Here is a 17,406-nt window from a genome sequence, read left to right as displayed (position 1 = left end):
TTATTCAACAAAAATCTGTGATAATAATTTCTGAACTGACGTAGTTGTGTATGTTCAAGACATTCAATTGTTATATTTTATTATTAAATACGTTTTCGTATATAAAATTTAACACAAAAAAAAATGAAATTAAATATTATAATAATTTTATCACCAAATAATATATTTTAATTATTTAAAATTACTAATATCTGTTAACTAACTAATATCTGTTAGTATTCCATTTGTAAATTATTTTCCATGTTTTTAAGTATATTTATAGTATTGGATTTTTTTATTTTAATGAAATAATTAATCAAACAATTATTTGCAATAATCAGAAGTCCAGTAAAATTTAATTGGAACGAATTGGATTTGAAATAAATTTCATAATTTTAGAGAAATATTTTAATTAATAAATTTTATTTTGTTATTCTCTTTAATATAATATTAGATATCATTTAAATAACCAATATATATATATATATATATTAACAAAATTAAATAAAGAAATTGGTACTTACAACGCAAGCCTTAACAGACTCCCAAAAGTTTCTCAATAAGTCTTCAATCTTGACGTTTTTTTTTGAAGACACTGCTCAATTGCACTATTTGTCTCGAACAAAAAAAAATAATAAATTATGAAATTTTTTATAAAATATTATAATTTTCTTAATTCGTTCGAAATGATTTCACTGCAATTGAATTGTTAAGCTTATATAATCCAAAAATCAGTTTTTTAGTTTAGTTCAGTAGTGCTTTCTTCCTTATCTTTATACACACGAATACAAACTTCACAAGGTTTTCGAAATCAAAGCTCTTTTATTTATCGGAATAAAATGGCAAAAGTGCAGTTGACAGATTGAACCAGGACTATTTCAATAAAATTGAAGTTTTAATTAAAAAGTCACATCACTGTATTGTAGCTTACAGTCATAAATCGGAACACGTTGTTCTCGAAACTTCTAGTAAAGTTGACAACAGTAGACAATAGTCAACAGTAATTGAAAGATATGTTGGTTTGAGAATAGTAGATCTACGGTGAAGTTGTTACCCTTGCTGCGCCGTGTTACTCGTTTATCCTGTCAAGTATTTATGCTAAAATTAAATTAGTTGTTTTTTGCTATAGTTCCACTATAGGCTCAATTTTTAACTTTATTTCAATTTAATTTTTTTCTTGACTTTATACTGACGATTACGCTGATCTATGGCAAAATCATATCGCGATCTCTGCACATTTTCGCTGTTTAAATTATTAAAATTCACGCCAAATAACCGAAATACTTTTAACGAATACGTTGTGGCAAAATTATTAGGCCGGTTCGAAGAAATAATTAATTTTCTATATCTTATAGATATAAAACGTTGATATAAATATCAAAACTGTTGCACGTAGCGCCAATGGCTTGATATATTTTATTAAAATCCACAAGTGGTATATTGTGAGGATACACTATGCCGCAAAATTGGAACTGCTATAGATTACGTTGCCTGCCGGTACGTGGTTTCCAATGCAAATGATTGATTAGCGATTTGAGTAGGCGTATTTTATTGTTAGGAATTGTATAGAATATTGATTTGACAATAATGCGCTCAAAAATATATTTGCATATGTCAAACTATAGCAAAACCTTTAATATTTCTCTCAATACTCTTCTCTACTATAGTTTCTCTTGATATACGACGCCTTCAATTTTCTGCTCGGTTAATTTAGTCCCTCACTGAAATTGTAGTGGAGTTTTAGGCTTTTAAATCCTATAATAATTAGCTTTAAAATGGGTGCATACAAGTGCGCAATAGGCCTTGCTTTTTGCTCTATTTAGAATTGCTTAACTCTTTTGCTTGCTCTCTCGCTCTTGCACATGCGTTAACTAATCTTACACTTACTCTTTCTAACTCGTTCGCGTTTATATCATTGTTTAACGTTGATAATCTATGGTTGCTTCAAGAAATGTGTGGAAACCAGTCGATATCTCAGCATGTGGGATTTGTATTAGTTTAGTTTTTTAGTTTAAAAGTTTCTCTAACTTAATGCGTTAAAGCCAGTTTGTTCAAGTAATCCATTTAATAAATTTTATAAATTTTTATTTTAAGTACGTGCAAGTCACCTTTACGGTATTTGTGTGCAACGTAACACACTAATATTTTTCAAAATTTTTTTATTATATATTTGTATTGCAATTAATTACAAATATTTGTGGTTTTTTAATTTTTATTTTTGTTTTGATTTATTGTGTTTTGTTAATTGCTTAAATACTTTAATATTTAATGTATTTTCGTAATTATTTTACTCGTATGTCACTCAACTCTCCAAAAATTTCTTTAAATGGAGAGTGAGTAAGGTCGTTTAGTGCAAAACAAAAAAAAACTTTTTATCTATTAAATTTTTTCGTTAGTTTTTCGTATTTTAACAAACACTGCAATGTGTGTAGCTGAAAATCAATAATGAGTAATAGCCGCTATTACAAAAAACACTGCAGTAGTCTTTTAATTTTTTTTCCAGCAAATACTGTTTTTTCAACACGAATTTACTTTTTTATACACTTAATATTTGTAATTATTAGATATGAGTATTGACACCGCGTTTATAAAACTTTCCGCTTCGTTTCGTAGCACGTCGTGACGTTCCAAAGAATCCAATGAATCTGAAAATAGCATATAAAATGTACATGTTAAGAGCATTTCAACATACAAGAAACACACAACACAAAACACAACCAACTACAACAACAATTCAGTCTTATTACAAATTTTGACAACTGTAGTGTTGTGCTGTAGTGTTGTTGCCTTTTGCTGTATGGATAAGTATGCGTGTATGTATATTTACTCACGTTTCTCTCACGTTTTTTTCTTATACACAGCTTTTGCTCTTTGAAGCCAACACAAAATATGTGTATTTAGTTTTTAGTATTTAAAAAATGTGGACAATAAATAGAGCAGCTTTTATTGCGGCATGCCAAGTTTAAAAACATATTTTTTCCATTTGTATTTTTTACTTTCAAAACCATTCAAAACATCTATTCAATCCAAAACGTTTATCTCAAAACGTATGCTTATGCTGACAAACATGTGTGTTATTGCCATAAGTAAATTCCTTAATATAATATTATATTTTTTATTGTTTATTACTACAATTTTATAATAATTATATTATTTCTACTTCAAAACTACAGCATGTAATTTAATTGTACAATTTCAATGGGTGTGTTATGCATTATGCTCGCTATTGGTATTGTAATAGCATACTCCATCGTAATGTTCACAAGTACGCAATCAGAGCAGACATATAAAGAGTACAAAACGTTTCTCTTTGTTATTGTTGGCTCTTTGTATTAAATCCTGCCTACTCTTTAAAAGTGGTCATTACTGTTTCGTGTTTTGCTGAAGAAATCGGTAGTCACAAAGTTCATTCTATTTTATTGTATTTCCTTCTTGAGTTTTTTATAGCATTTATGCTTGCATTTGTTCATCAGTTTGTTGCATTGATCTGAAATGAATAAGTAATGAATAAAATTAATATAATGTATCATAATTAAACAATGTTTGTGCACTTTTATAGACTCAAGTATTTTAATAAAATAAACATTTTTTTCATAGAATAATTTCTTTTTTATTATCTTCTAGATATTAAATAATTTGCTTGGAATAATTAAAATCATAAATATTATTCAATTTTCTTATTAAGTCTAACTGCTTAGTATATAGAACAAATTCTTTGAAACATATAAGATATATTAATTTAACGTATAGTTTTTATAACTTTTATATATTGAAGACGACATCGTATTACAAATAACTGAACCACCTAAAAAACAATTAAAATATTATTATTAAGTTAAAATCCAGCAAAATGACAGAGAAAAATTGAATTAAAAATGAACCCATTTAAACAGATTTACACGCATCAAGTTAATCAGTGAATTAGTAGAGATTGTAGAGATATTTTATGGGCATTATTAGTCGATAATTATTAGTCTACTATTAGTGTAGCATAATTTGAAAATTCTATATCGAGCAAAATTCTGATAAGTTCATACAATTACATATATCTCAAAAAGTAAAGATTAGTCGTATATATATACATATATATTTGACACTCTTTTTTACCACATATTAATATAATATATTGAATACAATATAGTGGTATTGCAATCTATTAGAAATCATTCAGCGAGTGGCGCAGGAGTCATGATAGACCTTATGACCTCCCTCGTCATCATTACGATAATATGAAGAATTAGGGAGCAAATAATGAGAATTTCATTGAAGTCATATTAGATGATGTAGTGAAAAACTAGTAATGCAAAGATACATATTGGAGAGATGGAAAGATTAGAAAGAAAAACCATGTATAGAAAAAAATTTCATTTTTTCAAGAAAATAAATAATATCAAGGTAAAGAAAATTAAAGGAATCTTCGTAACATTGATAAATATATCAGGACAAAATAACTTTCATCACAATACCACCATTAAAAACTTGTCCGGCCGGCCGACTCTGTCAGGACAAAGGTCTGTCAGATAATTTAAAATAATTTTTATCTTTTATTGAACATTCAGAATGAATTCATAATAAATATACATATCTATATATATAGTCCATCGATTCATTTCGAAATGGATTCTCAGCACCTACTACACCCCTAATTGTACTCCTGATATTTTCATGTCATACTCATATAGTTAGTGGAAATCAAAATCTAAATCTAACCGAACGATGTTTACACATGCAAAAACAAATCATTGTTCATAGCTCTGTTCCGTATTTTTAGGGTGCTTATTTTTATTAAGAAACCTACTGATACGAAAGTGAATCCCATGGGCTCATCACGTAATACTAAAGTATGGCCTAATCTGCCATTAGTCGACAATATTTAAGGTTGCATCGATAACTGTTAGATAGCCTTAAGGGCGTTATAACTCCTAATTGATCTATTTTTTTTAGTGAGCTAGAAATGAATCTCATGGGCTCATCACGTAACACTAAAGTATGGCATAATCATGACATCAGTGGAAAACACATTTTTCAGGTTGCATCGAAAGCTTTTGGATCGCCTTATGTCGCCTTAGGCTTGTCTTCACGCCAAAGGCGTTAGGTTTTTGAATAAAAAAACTACGGTGATAAAAGTTCGTATGATAAGGTAAGATTTAGGACTCTGAAAACATTATTGAAAACTGAACATTTATTTTGCATACGTGACGATTTGCTTTACAGTATTTGCTCAATAGAGGATGTTAATTGATATAGTAATTAACAGCCGTTAAAACAAATACTAAATTCCTTCTAAAAGAAAGAAAGAAGGCCCTGTATATATAAATTTAACTTTTCTTGTTGAGTCATTTAAAATAATCTGTTTGTTGATTTCCAAAAACGTTTAATACGATTTAATAAAAAATATGTTTAGTACGAATTTATTCGCAAAACAGCTGCGCAGTGACTTTATTTAGGTAAAATTGTATAAACTATTCCAGAAACACTGAGAATGTGTAATTCAATCCTTTGATAAATCAATGCACATGTATTACATAAAACAAGTCAAATAGAACAATGCTTTTTGTTTATTTTAAAAAATCTTAACAAATTACTTTTTGTATAGGACATATGCGAAATTGGAGACCCTACAAATTACGATAACTCTCGCACTTACATAATTTTACATAAGTAATGAAATACTACTTTTATATTAATAATTTTATTTTTATAAATTAATCGTTCTGAAAACTTGAATTAGTTACGATGGGTGCGCATATTAAGTATCTGACGATAGAGTAGAATTATCGTTTTTTCTTATGGTGAACTATATCAGTAGCATGTAGGGTTTCATTATATAAAAAATACCGACTCTTATTTTACATTTGAGTAATTCCAAACAATTAATTGCAATTGATTTCAATTTACATGAAACATTTCTGTATTGTTTATTTGTTCTTTTGAAAAAATGCAGACAGAAAAAAATACATATGAGGTGTTCTTAGTAACAAAGTAGAATAAGTCCATTTATAAATTTATGATATAAAAAATATTTGACTGTGAAGGTAAAGTTATTCGAACTGAATCACTATTCTATTAAAATTCTTTGTTTATATATACAATTACTTTGAATTACTGTAAGTGGGACTACTTAAAAATTCAATTAAATATTATCATACATCAATCATCAATCATTGTTTCAATGATTTCATTCTGCAAGTTAATCAAATTATTTTAGCTTTAGTAAATCTTTTGTAAATCAAATTTAAATAATATAACTAAATATATAGATAAACTCGAAATATCTAAATAGTATTTTCAACTACTTTATTTATCAATTAAATTTATTAGTACATATATGTATGTAGTATGTATATGTATATGTATATATCAGAATATGTATCAATATATATTTACAAAGCCATATGTTACCATAAATGCAAAACGAAATTACTTGTTTGTAGATAAATGTTTTGGTTGAAATACAAAAACTTGAACATTGCAAAAATTTCATAAAAACAAAAGAGTTCATTCATAAAATATTCAGCAAAAGATACTTGAACATGAGAAAAAGATGTGGGTTGTTGCTTACATATTGAAATCATAATCATTTCGTTAAATATAATATAACATATAACATGACATACATATACATAAATAAATATAATATATCTCTAATACAAACGGTGTTTTCGATATATTCGCATACGAGAAACTATAGCTTCTGCTAGCTTTATAATGAGGACTACAGAAGAACAGTGAATGATGAATGGAAAACTGTTTGGAATTTTAATAAATTTAATCTCAAATTAAATTAAAGCTGAAATTTATTACCTTCTTAAATTAAAAAGTAATCTATGTTATAATAATAATAATCATCTGTAGAAAGTTTATAAATCTTCGATAAAAAAGATACTATTTTCTTTTACAAATGATTAAAAATAATCTAATAATCTATTTAGCATCTACTTTTTACAAACTCATTTTGGCAATTGTACATATAATGCGTCCAGATGTTTTCTACTCGACTCATTCAAAGAATGAATTATATTTCTATGTTCCTTAAGCATGTTTTCCTATGTCAACAATCCTTTAAATGCCTTTAAATTTTAAAAATTTCTAATTTTTCGTTAATCATCCCCTGAATTACTTAATGCTTCAGTATTATTATGTTCACTGATGATACTTAATATTATTGTTATTTTGAATCATTATAAAAATAGTAATAAAATAACAAATAAACTTAAGAACTAACTAAACCAAATACTGGAAAAATATTTAGAAGTTGCTCTATCAATGAAAGCCTTTTAAGATTGGATTAAAATGTATAATAATTGTTAAGTAATATACATAAAAAGAAACAAAAATTCGATTTTTAATTTATTTTTATTTTAACTATATATATATATTATAAACCATATAAACATATATTTCATTATTTAAAGTATTAAACAATGATTAAACAAAACGTTGAATATTTAATAACATATCTATAACAGAAAATTTCGCGATTGTATGTTAAGTACAGAAGCTCTTACATTCCCGTACTCCTGGCGTAATACTTGCTTCTTCTTACTCTCTACACAGTGTACGTAATTCTTATTAAGCAATGTACAAATATTGAAATTATAATTAACAAGCAATTATAAGCCAAATTACATATACAATAATTGCGCACATAACAGCTTAATATGAGTTTCTGTTAGCTAATTGTGTGAATGTTACAGCAGATATTGGATGACGGCTTTGCGGGTGCGAGTTCGAATGTGTGGGAGAAACGAATTACCATTAATTGAATTAGGTTTTCAAATTAAATGCGCAAGAAGCCCACTAAATGTTATTTAATATGAGCGAAATGTGGCAATAGAATATTTAAAATTACATATATAGAAAATAAAAAATAAATAGTAAATAAATAGAAATTGTTCAAAAACAAATATATTAACAAATTTAACTATATTTAACTCAAACAGAAAAAAAAGAGATATTATCTTTTAGAAAGAAATTTCTACAAATTTTCTAGATATATCTTATAAAACTTATGAATAAATTTTAAAAAATTTTGTACATACATTATATTAAGATAATATAGATAGTAATTACCTGCCTATACTTATAATTGATAAGTATAAGCTAAGAAATGTGTTATATGTAATTAACCTGTATTTGTTATAAATTAGCGATAGGATAGTGATTGGATGAAGGGTTTGGATGAAGTAAAACCTAGATGCTGAATATATTATTAAATATGTTATTAAATTTATATTTATATATCATTAAATATATTCAGCTGAATCTGAAAATGTGAAAAAGCGAATTTGCCGAAATGCGTATAGAAATATACAAAAAATATGATCGAAATAAAATTTGAAATCCTAAAAAACAAAACCGACTTTATGATAATAGTCCCTTAGAGATATTAGCTCACAATAAATCTCTTACAGTGTCACTAACTAGTACTTTTAATATCGCTGAGGTCTATGCATTGCACTTAATGATTAAACAATTTAACCTCTCCACCCACCTACTAAACCAAATAATATTGCAATAAATATAAAAAATTTAAAAATGTTACTATAAATTATTCTAAACATATGATCATGCCAAAATGGGATTCACTTCATGTTAAAATGCGTATATTTCATTCTATTTTTAAATCAGACTAAAGTTTTAATAAAATAAAACCAGTCTTAAAATATTTGCATTTATGGATACAGTTCAGCATTTTAAATATTTGGCAAATGCAAAATATTTATGTTATTTTGTATAATTTATGATGACAAAGAATATTGGTCTGCATATCCATTGTAATTCATAAATTGATTTTGATTTTGATTTTGGACTGAGTGACGAAATAATAAAAATATTTTGTAAATAGATTTTTTATTGATACAATGTATCTGAACATTTCCATTCTCAGTTGAGGACAGAGTAAACTATCTTAAGCATGGCTTTATTGACTAAAGATACAATACAATTTAATCAACAAATGTTAAAATGCATTAACTGGTTTATTTAAATCTTATTTAATTTATTATCTTAAATTGTTGTTAAACCTAAAAATAGCTAGTATTAGTATTAAAAAAAGAATTTTGTAATAATTTTAAATTTCAAACAAATTGCAATATGCAAATATTTTAATACGAGTGACCAGTAAAATTGTGTGAGAGTCTGCTGCCTATCAATGCACAGTCTAAATACTTAATTGTGGTAATGTGAATTAATTAAATTAAAATATTTTAAGTATTAATTAATAAAAATTGAATATATAAATTATTACTGATAATTTAATATTTAAAAATATTTTTAACCAATTACTATTACTATTACTAATTTCATTTTGACGAAAAGATTTTATTCTTAAATATTAAAAGAATTTAAAAAAATTTGCAATACAAAAATCTTTTCTGTAACTTTGAGCGAGTGAATTTTAATTTACAGGCATTATTACCCTTGAATATCTAATAAATATGGATGACTAAACCCCCAAGACACGAGCCACCAATCAGACTTCAATATGCTGTCAAGTGTCGCCAAAGTTGTGCCAGTTGCAGTTTTATGAAAATATATTTTTTATTAAATTTTTAATTTTATGATTTTATATCAACCAACAGATTTAATGACAAGTTTATGAATAAAAGATTAAATTTTTATTTAAACAGAATTTTATTATTAATTTGAAGCGCTAAGTTTAATGGCACGTGTTTCCGTTTTGCTTTAATTTTACGAATAATTAATATGTTTCGAACACCCTACACTCATTTTAAATAGAGTTCTGTAACCAAAAAGTGTTTCTATATATTAAAAAAATTTTTTAGGTACAACATAAATACTAATAAATAAAACTAAAATAGATAAAATATTTAAATATTACTAATAAAACCGCCATTCGTTAAAAGTATTGAATATTATATATTAAACTTCACATAATTGTTATATTATATATTATGATAAACTGTAACTGTTCTAACAGTATTATAGCTCTTCAAGTTTATACATATATGGGTAAATCTAAAACTATGTGGCTCGGAGCTATACTTGTATTATTATAACGATTGTATTATGGATATAATACAATTATTAGCTGTTCTTAACAAGACATGACTTTCATTAAGAAGGTTCTGATTATCAAATAGTTTTCGTCAAAGTAACCCTAGAGCCAACCTGAATAGTTTCAAATATTATGAAAAGCAATTTCATACCATTCTTGATAGAGATGACGTTTTGTTACGGTAGTGCAGGTCGATGTGTTCCGCTAGATAACCAATTCCTTTCCTAAGTTGTTCTCCATTGACGATATCTAGACAATAGATTATTTAATCAATTCATTCAATGAACGATTGATTTTAGATTATCTACTTAATCATCATTCGCACATTTATCTGTATCTTTATCTTTATATGTAATGTCAACACAACTTTTTTTCTCGAAGTTGTAATTATTATTACCTCGTTTAATCTATATTTTGATAACCTTCTTTTATAAAATCGTTAATAAATTTTTATTATTCAATCCAGATGAACTTTTTAAAAATACAAAATTGTGATTCTTAACATTATTAGCCATTATTTTTTTTTTTGTTTTCATCTGTTATATTCTCAACTATACCACTATTCGTCATTTATTTCAATAACAACATCAATTAATTTGGTGATTCCCCTTTTATTGTTGATAAACACGTTTTGTTCAAATCTAAAATTATTATTAGGCTTTTTTTAGTTATAAACAAAATAAAGATGTCGCTTAATTTGAAAAAATCTATTCAAATAAATTTTTCCTCAGTTAATATATTATAGTTTAATAAAATGAAATTGTTAAATAATTATATTTTCATTTATCTGCTGGGAAATTATTAGATAAAAATTTCAAAGAGAAAAGATACTTTAATGTATACAAATTTTTTTAGAAATATTAAAAATACAAAATAGTATTCAAGTGGAAGAAAAATATTGACAATAATATAATATATAAAGTTCAATAAGAATTCACAACAAATGTACACATACTTAGGCGCTTATACATAGGTATCTGCAGATACTTTTATATATTTTTATTCTTTAAATATTGTTCAAATTGTGTTCAAAACAAGCACATTCTTTGCGTGGGTGTTTGAATAATTCTTAATATTTTTGTACATATATGCATCTATTTTCATTGAAGATATTACAGTAACAACAATGTACTTTTGTACAAATATATATAGATATATATGTATGAATATATATGTAGTGTTCTTGAAATACAAGTAATTTTTAAAATTATAAATCTATTGTATGGATTTTGTATGACCTTTAAGCATTGCAATTTATTATATATTAAAATTTTAAAGATTTCAATAGGTAATGAGGTGTTAACTGAACGTTTTAGAAAATAACAAATTAAATCTGAGACCTCAGTTTCAGTCATCAAAGGAATACAACGACTTCTCTTCAAATTTATTAGTTGGAACAGTTCATTAATTTGTTAAATTAATTAGAAAGAATTAGAAAATAAGATTAGTGCTTAAAGTATCAACTTCTACAATATATAGATAAAAGAAATATAAGATATCTTGTATAAGAATAACAATATTACAATATTACTTCGTGACTTAGATTGTAGTGAATATAAAACTTTGATTCATTAACAGAAATGTTAAAATAATTTTTAATCTAATATCTTATTATTATGTTGAGGGAAGTTGAATCAGTGCACCTAAGCACTTTTACTCTATATTAACTGCGAGGTTTCTTCAAAATCCCTCTTTGCGCCTTGACTGGATTATTATTTATCACATCATCAGACTAAGTAATAATTGACCTCAGATCTGCATACCTCCCCGAGGAGCCTGTAACCATTCTGAGATTTGATAATGCGGTGTTAGTAAGTCTGTCAGATTTCGCAAATAATTTCAAGGCTCTATCCTTTATGTATTTTTTGATGGGATCAATCTTGAGGTCCCTAAGGATGTCATTCGTCCTAATATACCAAGGAACTTTGAAAAGTCTTCTCAGAGCCTGGCTTTGTGCAATTTCTAATTGGTGAATAGTAGTGTTTGAAGCTTTGCTAAACGCTACACAACCATATAGAAGTGACGGACAAATTATTTGGTTATATATCATCTCATATTAAAAAAACATATTCACGCAATTTAAAGAACATTGACCATCTTTAACAAAGTATTAGATGAACTATCCACTTAAATAACTAATACTGAAAGAATTACTTAAAAATAATTATTATATCTGTTTATATCTATTTATACCAGAAGTAGCATGATGATATTGTTTACTTTGCATCATTATAGCTTTCTTAAAAATCATTTAGAGCTTAAATATCATATTATTATTGTGTAATTAAGTACTTGCCTATCATTTTGTATCTTGTAGAGACAAGAGATTATATAAGATAGAGATAAGGTGTACAAAATCGGATAAAATTGCGATAATCTAAATGTAAAAATTATTTACACAAAATTCGGGATATACAAGATCCGACTTAGCAATACTGACGGTTATTGTTGAAGTTTATTACCTTGATTAAGATAGAATAAGATCAAGATTTTCTAAACCTTTGATACCGTGCGAGATATATAACAGATAGATAGATGGATAAAATATCTATACAACACAGAAGTAATTCTTAATAATTCAACCATGTTAACAACGTCATTGACAATAACTACGTTGTCATTCTAAATAACCCATGAAGTATTATCATTGTTATTATGTGGCGCAACTTCATAAAGAGCCCTTTTTGGTTTTATTTCTCTCTCACACATAGAGAGTAATAAAATATATATTAAACACCAGACAGAAATAATTCCAAGTACTCATCCATATACATATTCCCATTACCAATAACGGCGAAACCAGTCTCAATATTATGTAAAGAACAGCCAATATCAATAGGTGCTTAGTTCGGAAGTATAATTTTTATTTTTTTATCGAACCCTACTTATCTATGCATATTTGGTGCAATCTGTATGTAAGTAAATACCAATTCCACTAAAAAATAAATCTAATCTTTATAGTTATTATTATGCAAATATTATCTATTGAAAATCGTATAAAAGTAGTAATAACTAGTACCACATTCGTCACTGTGTGGTAGTCAATTTTAAATTTAATTAATTATTTACTTTATATTCTCGTAAATTTTGAACAAACCGAATTTATTTTACTTGAACTTGGAGCCATTTTGAATGTCTGACTTAATAATTAAGTGAAAAATATTCAAAAAATTAAAATAAAATTAAAAATAAAAGATAAAAGATAAAAGGTAAAATCAAACAAAAAAGATTTCTTTATTTTCAGTTCTAAATGAAATTGATTAAAAAGATTTATAAAAGAAAAGATGATAAAGCTGAAACAAAAGCATAAAGCAAAATAAAATTTAATTTAATTATATTTAAATGAAAAACAAAAGATATTAAAGAAGAAAACTCATTGTGTAAGGCAAATGCTCGTATAATAAAAAAATTTTAGTATGAAAATTAAAATTACACCAACGCATAATCTTATGACATTCCTCAGCTCATCACTGTTGGTTACACTTGACCACAAAATGGAAATATTTGCTTTCCTTGGCATTACTTAAACGAACGAAATGAATTCGTTTTCACTGAATATTTTAGCACTTAAAGGTTTTCCTAGTCAATATTGTCCATTTCATTACAAATATTTTGCTTATATATTTCACTTTTTGTGGTTTCATTCGCTCAGCTTCCTGTACAAATGTTTTTTGTTAGAAGTCTGAGTACTTAAATATAATTAAATAGTTTCAAATTTAGAAAAAATTGAAATACGAGTATATAGTTTTTAAAGTCAATAAACTCTGACAAAAGCGTTCCGATGGCATATTCCGAAAAGCTGGTAGTGCAGACGTACCTATAAGAAATGGAATAAATTAATCACTTTCTATGTCTTTGTGCCAGACTATAAATGACACCACTTCATTGTCAAGGAAATCGTTGCATTACTGATCTGATAGGCATAGTGATGGTAGACTTTCTAATTTCGTTAGGTTCGTTTAGAAGATTAAACAATTAAACAGGGAAAGTGTATGGAATTGCAGTAGCTATCTCCCCTTGAAAAATTCGGAGCATCCCAATGGGTAATAGATATCTCAGAATCAAAGTAGTGATTCTTACATTAATATATGTTAAAAAGAAACCTAATTTAATCTTTATTTATCAGTTAAATCATTGAGAAGGTCCAACAAAAACGAATTTTAGTGACGTATAGTTCAACCAAATAATGTAAATCATAATTCATGCATTCATTGCCGAAATGCAGTTTATTGCTTCTGGAAGAATCAGTGTATCAAAAGATACTAGTGTTATGCTCCCTTATCATAAAGATAAGATATGTATACTAAGAAACATTCTATAGATATAGATATACTATGGTCACTGTCGATGTCAATTTGGTTGTATGTATATATATACAATCATTGCTACATATGAAAATTTTTTAAATTTTTTGCATTTTCCAAGGAAAAACAATATCAAAGAAGGAAGTGCTTTGTAAGTGACGATCTAAAAGACTCAGTTAAACCCATGGTTGCATTGAGTTACTTTATAAAACTCAAAGAATTTAAAATAATAATAAAGTTACCAATAATTCACGATCCTAAGGAGATTTTGCTCCTTTTCACAGCCGTATTAAGAATCATTGCATTCTAGCCCCATTACTTTTCTAACAGTCACCCGTCAGCAAACTCCCTACAAGAATAATATCTTTACGAGTGCTGCAGACAAAAACACTCCTAGGTATAATTTGGACTAAACTTATCACCTTTACAGCAACTAAGCTATTCGATATTGAAGCTATACCCTATTCAATATATTATGCACTTTAAGAGGGACTGAAAGATGTTGCAGCCAACAGAAAGTCATTAATATTTAAATATTTCCAGATTTATAGGTAAAATTCATTACTCAATCCGTCATCTACGCTAAGCATCTCATTAAGTCATTAAGTCACTCAAATAAGGCAACTTCCGAAGATCAAGTGTCTCTAAATAAAATATCGACAAATACTGTCCCTGTCCAAGTAATGATTGAGTGCGATATAATCAATATCGCTGAAGTGGATATAAAAATATTGTATAAATGAAACAGTGGACAACGATTTATTGACTTTACATTGCATGATCCTGAGTACGTTTAAACTGAATTTAATTTTTTTAACAGACAAGTGGCAACGCTGCACAATGAAAAAAGTAAGTGTGGAATTGGCAGCACTCTTTAGATCAGTTCATATAGAAAAAGTATCGTGTAAAAGAGGAGGAAGAGAGATAATTTTAACGCGCATCTCTCAGTATAAAAATTACCTCATATATCGATATTGTTTACTGTAAACATATAAAATAATAATAAATATGCTATAGACACTTAAAAAATTGTTAAATATTCTGCTCTTTAAAATATGTAAAAATAAAATTAAAATTATTTATGCATAATTTTATTTTGTATACATAACCTTGACCAATCTTAACATAATTTTTGTTCTACAAGATTATTATTCGCTGATTATTCAATTCAGCTTTAAAATTTTATAATTTATATTGTATTTTGATTTTTTTTTTAATAAATTTATATATAATTCTGCTGATACTTTTGATTAAAGAAAATTTTCATGATCACATTGCATATGCGCATTATAGAGTATTGCATAAACATCCTTTAAGTTTATTTTAATAATTTTCTTTTTTGGCTACTGCTACTAAAAATACAAAAACTTTATTTATTGTGTATCAATAAAATATCAATAAAACTATAAATTTTTTGCCAAAACAAATGAAAACAAACAATTTTTAATAAACATTTTTCTCACACTCACCCGCTAAAGATTTAATCTGCTAAATTTAAATGTTGCACAAGATTTCACAATTTTTCCGAAATTTTCTGTACGAAAGTGAAAATTTCAACCAACCAACACAGACGCAAACGTAAACACAAGCCGAAAAAAGCAAATTTCGTTATATACCAAACTGTTCAAGTGACCAACATCAACTGAGAATAAATTGAGCGACATAAATAAATGGAACGAAACGAATTGAAAAAAATGCTATGAAACGGAAAGCAGCTGGCACCAACAACAAAAGAGGCAAAAGAAAGTTTTATAAACAGCAACAAAACGGACGTGAGTAATAGCGGTGTACGATGTAAGTCAAAATGGCTGAACACACACACACAGAGACATTGCTTAGAACTGTTTGTACGCATTGCATGCGCTCGTGTGTTTTGCACGAGTGCGTTTGATTCTTTGTCGGCAATTGGCTGTGTAGTGTGCGAGTGTATGTGTGAGTGTGAGTAAATATTTATAAAGTTTATCCTGAATGAATTTATATTTCTCTGCGGTGCTTATTGTTTACAGCAAGCAAAGAAAAAAATTAAAGTTATTAAATTGCCGACGCATCCTTTTAGATCAAAAATAAATAAAATTCAAGCACAAAGTGGCTGTTATTATGCAAATGAAATTTTCTTTTCAGATATGAGAAAATTGTAGAGCAAACTGCTTTGAATGAGTATACAGTGCTTTGCGAGCATAACGTTAAGCAACAAATTAAATTAGTAATTGAAAAAAATCCATTTCTCTACTCCATTCCTTAACATTCAAAGAGATTTTATCAGTTTAAGTCAATTTCCGTTCAATTTATGCGTACGCATAACAATTTGCCTTAGGTAAGAATTTAAAATTGATTACTCATACGCCGGTGAGCCATTTTCTTTTGATAACAAAACAATAATGAAAACTAATTTTCTCATACATTAGTTTTTTTTACTAAAGAAAATATTGTATAACTAAATTAAAATTCCTTAAGTGTCCTTGTCGGAACATTCTGCTACATTCTCCAACTTCTTCTTTTATAGTTAAAGTAGCAAAAGTCATGCTGACATTTTACAGCAAAATCATTTTATCATTTTACATTCTCCTTATGTGTAATTAATGAAGAATATTAAGTTTTAATACAGTTGTTATGTTTATAATTTATCTGTGTATCTGTTTCCCAAGGTTGAATATACACACATATATATGGCAATACATACACAACAGGTACCTTAATATGAAATATTTTAAATGAACATAAAAAGTGTGGAGTCCTGTGAATTACCCAGACTTGCAAGTGCTTACTGCTGCCGTAAGTAATAAAGTTTCTAAGTTATGTGCACATAACTTATAATGTAGTTAGAGGAATAGAGAGAACATGGTGCATTTTAAATAAAAATATTTATTTAACTACACAACACCACTTTTACTTTCACTTAAACTCAGCCCTCTTCAGTTAAATGTAAAATTCAAATAAAACAAAAAGTAGGGAAGAGAACCAAATAAACTCAAGTGTTACATGATTCATCACATCGTATGAGTAAGCTTAGAAATATTTCTTCAACTGTTCAGATTGACTAAATCAATATATACAACAATTAATCAGTAATTTATTTGTCATAGATTTTACATAAAAATAAGA

The 17,406-nt window shown here is 26.9% G+C and overlaps 1 long non-coding RNA gene across 1 annotated transcript; it reads right to left on the bottom strand.

Moving 5' to 3' along the window:
• Positions 1-2,182: 2,182 nt before the first annotated feature.
• Positions 2,183-15,929, bottom strand: LOC119682990. Its single transcript, XR_005252616.1, has 3 exons — positions 15,774-15,929; positions 2,811-3,466; positions 2,183-2,624 (listed from the first exon to the last, which is right to left on the bottom strand). It is a non-coding gene; the product is annotated as an uncharacterized LOC119682990 (long non-coding RNA).
• Positions 15,930-17,406: the final 1,477 nt, after the last annotated feature.

The sequence above is a fragment of the Teleopsis dalmanni genome, chromosome 2, assembly GCF_002237135.1.
Source record: "Teleopsis dalmanni isolate 2A chromosome 2, ASM223713v2, whole genome shotgun sequence".
NCBI classification, from domain to species: Eukaryota; Metazoa; Arthropoda; class Insecta; order Diptera; family Diopsidae; genus Teleopsis; species Teleopsis dalmanni.
This window is presented reverse-complemented; position numbering and strand designations above follow the sequence as displayed.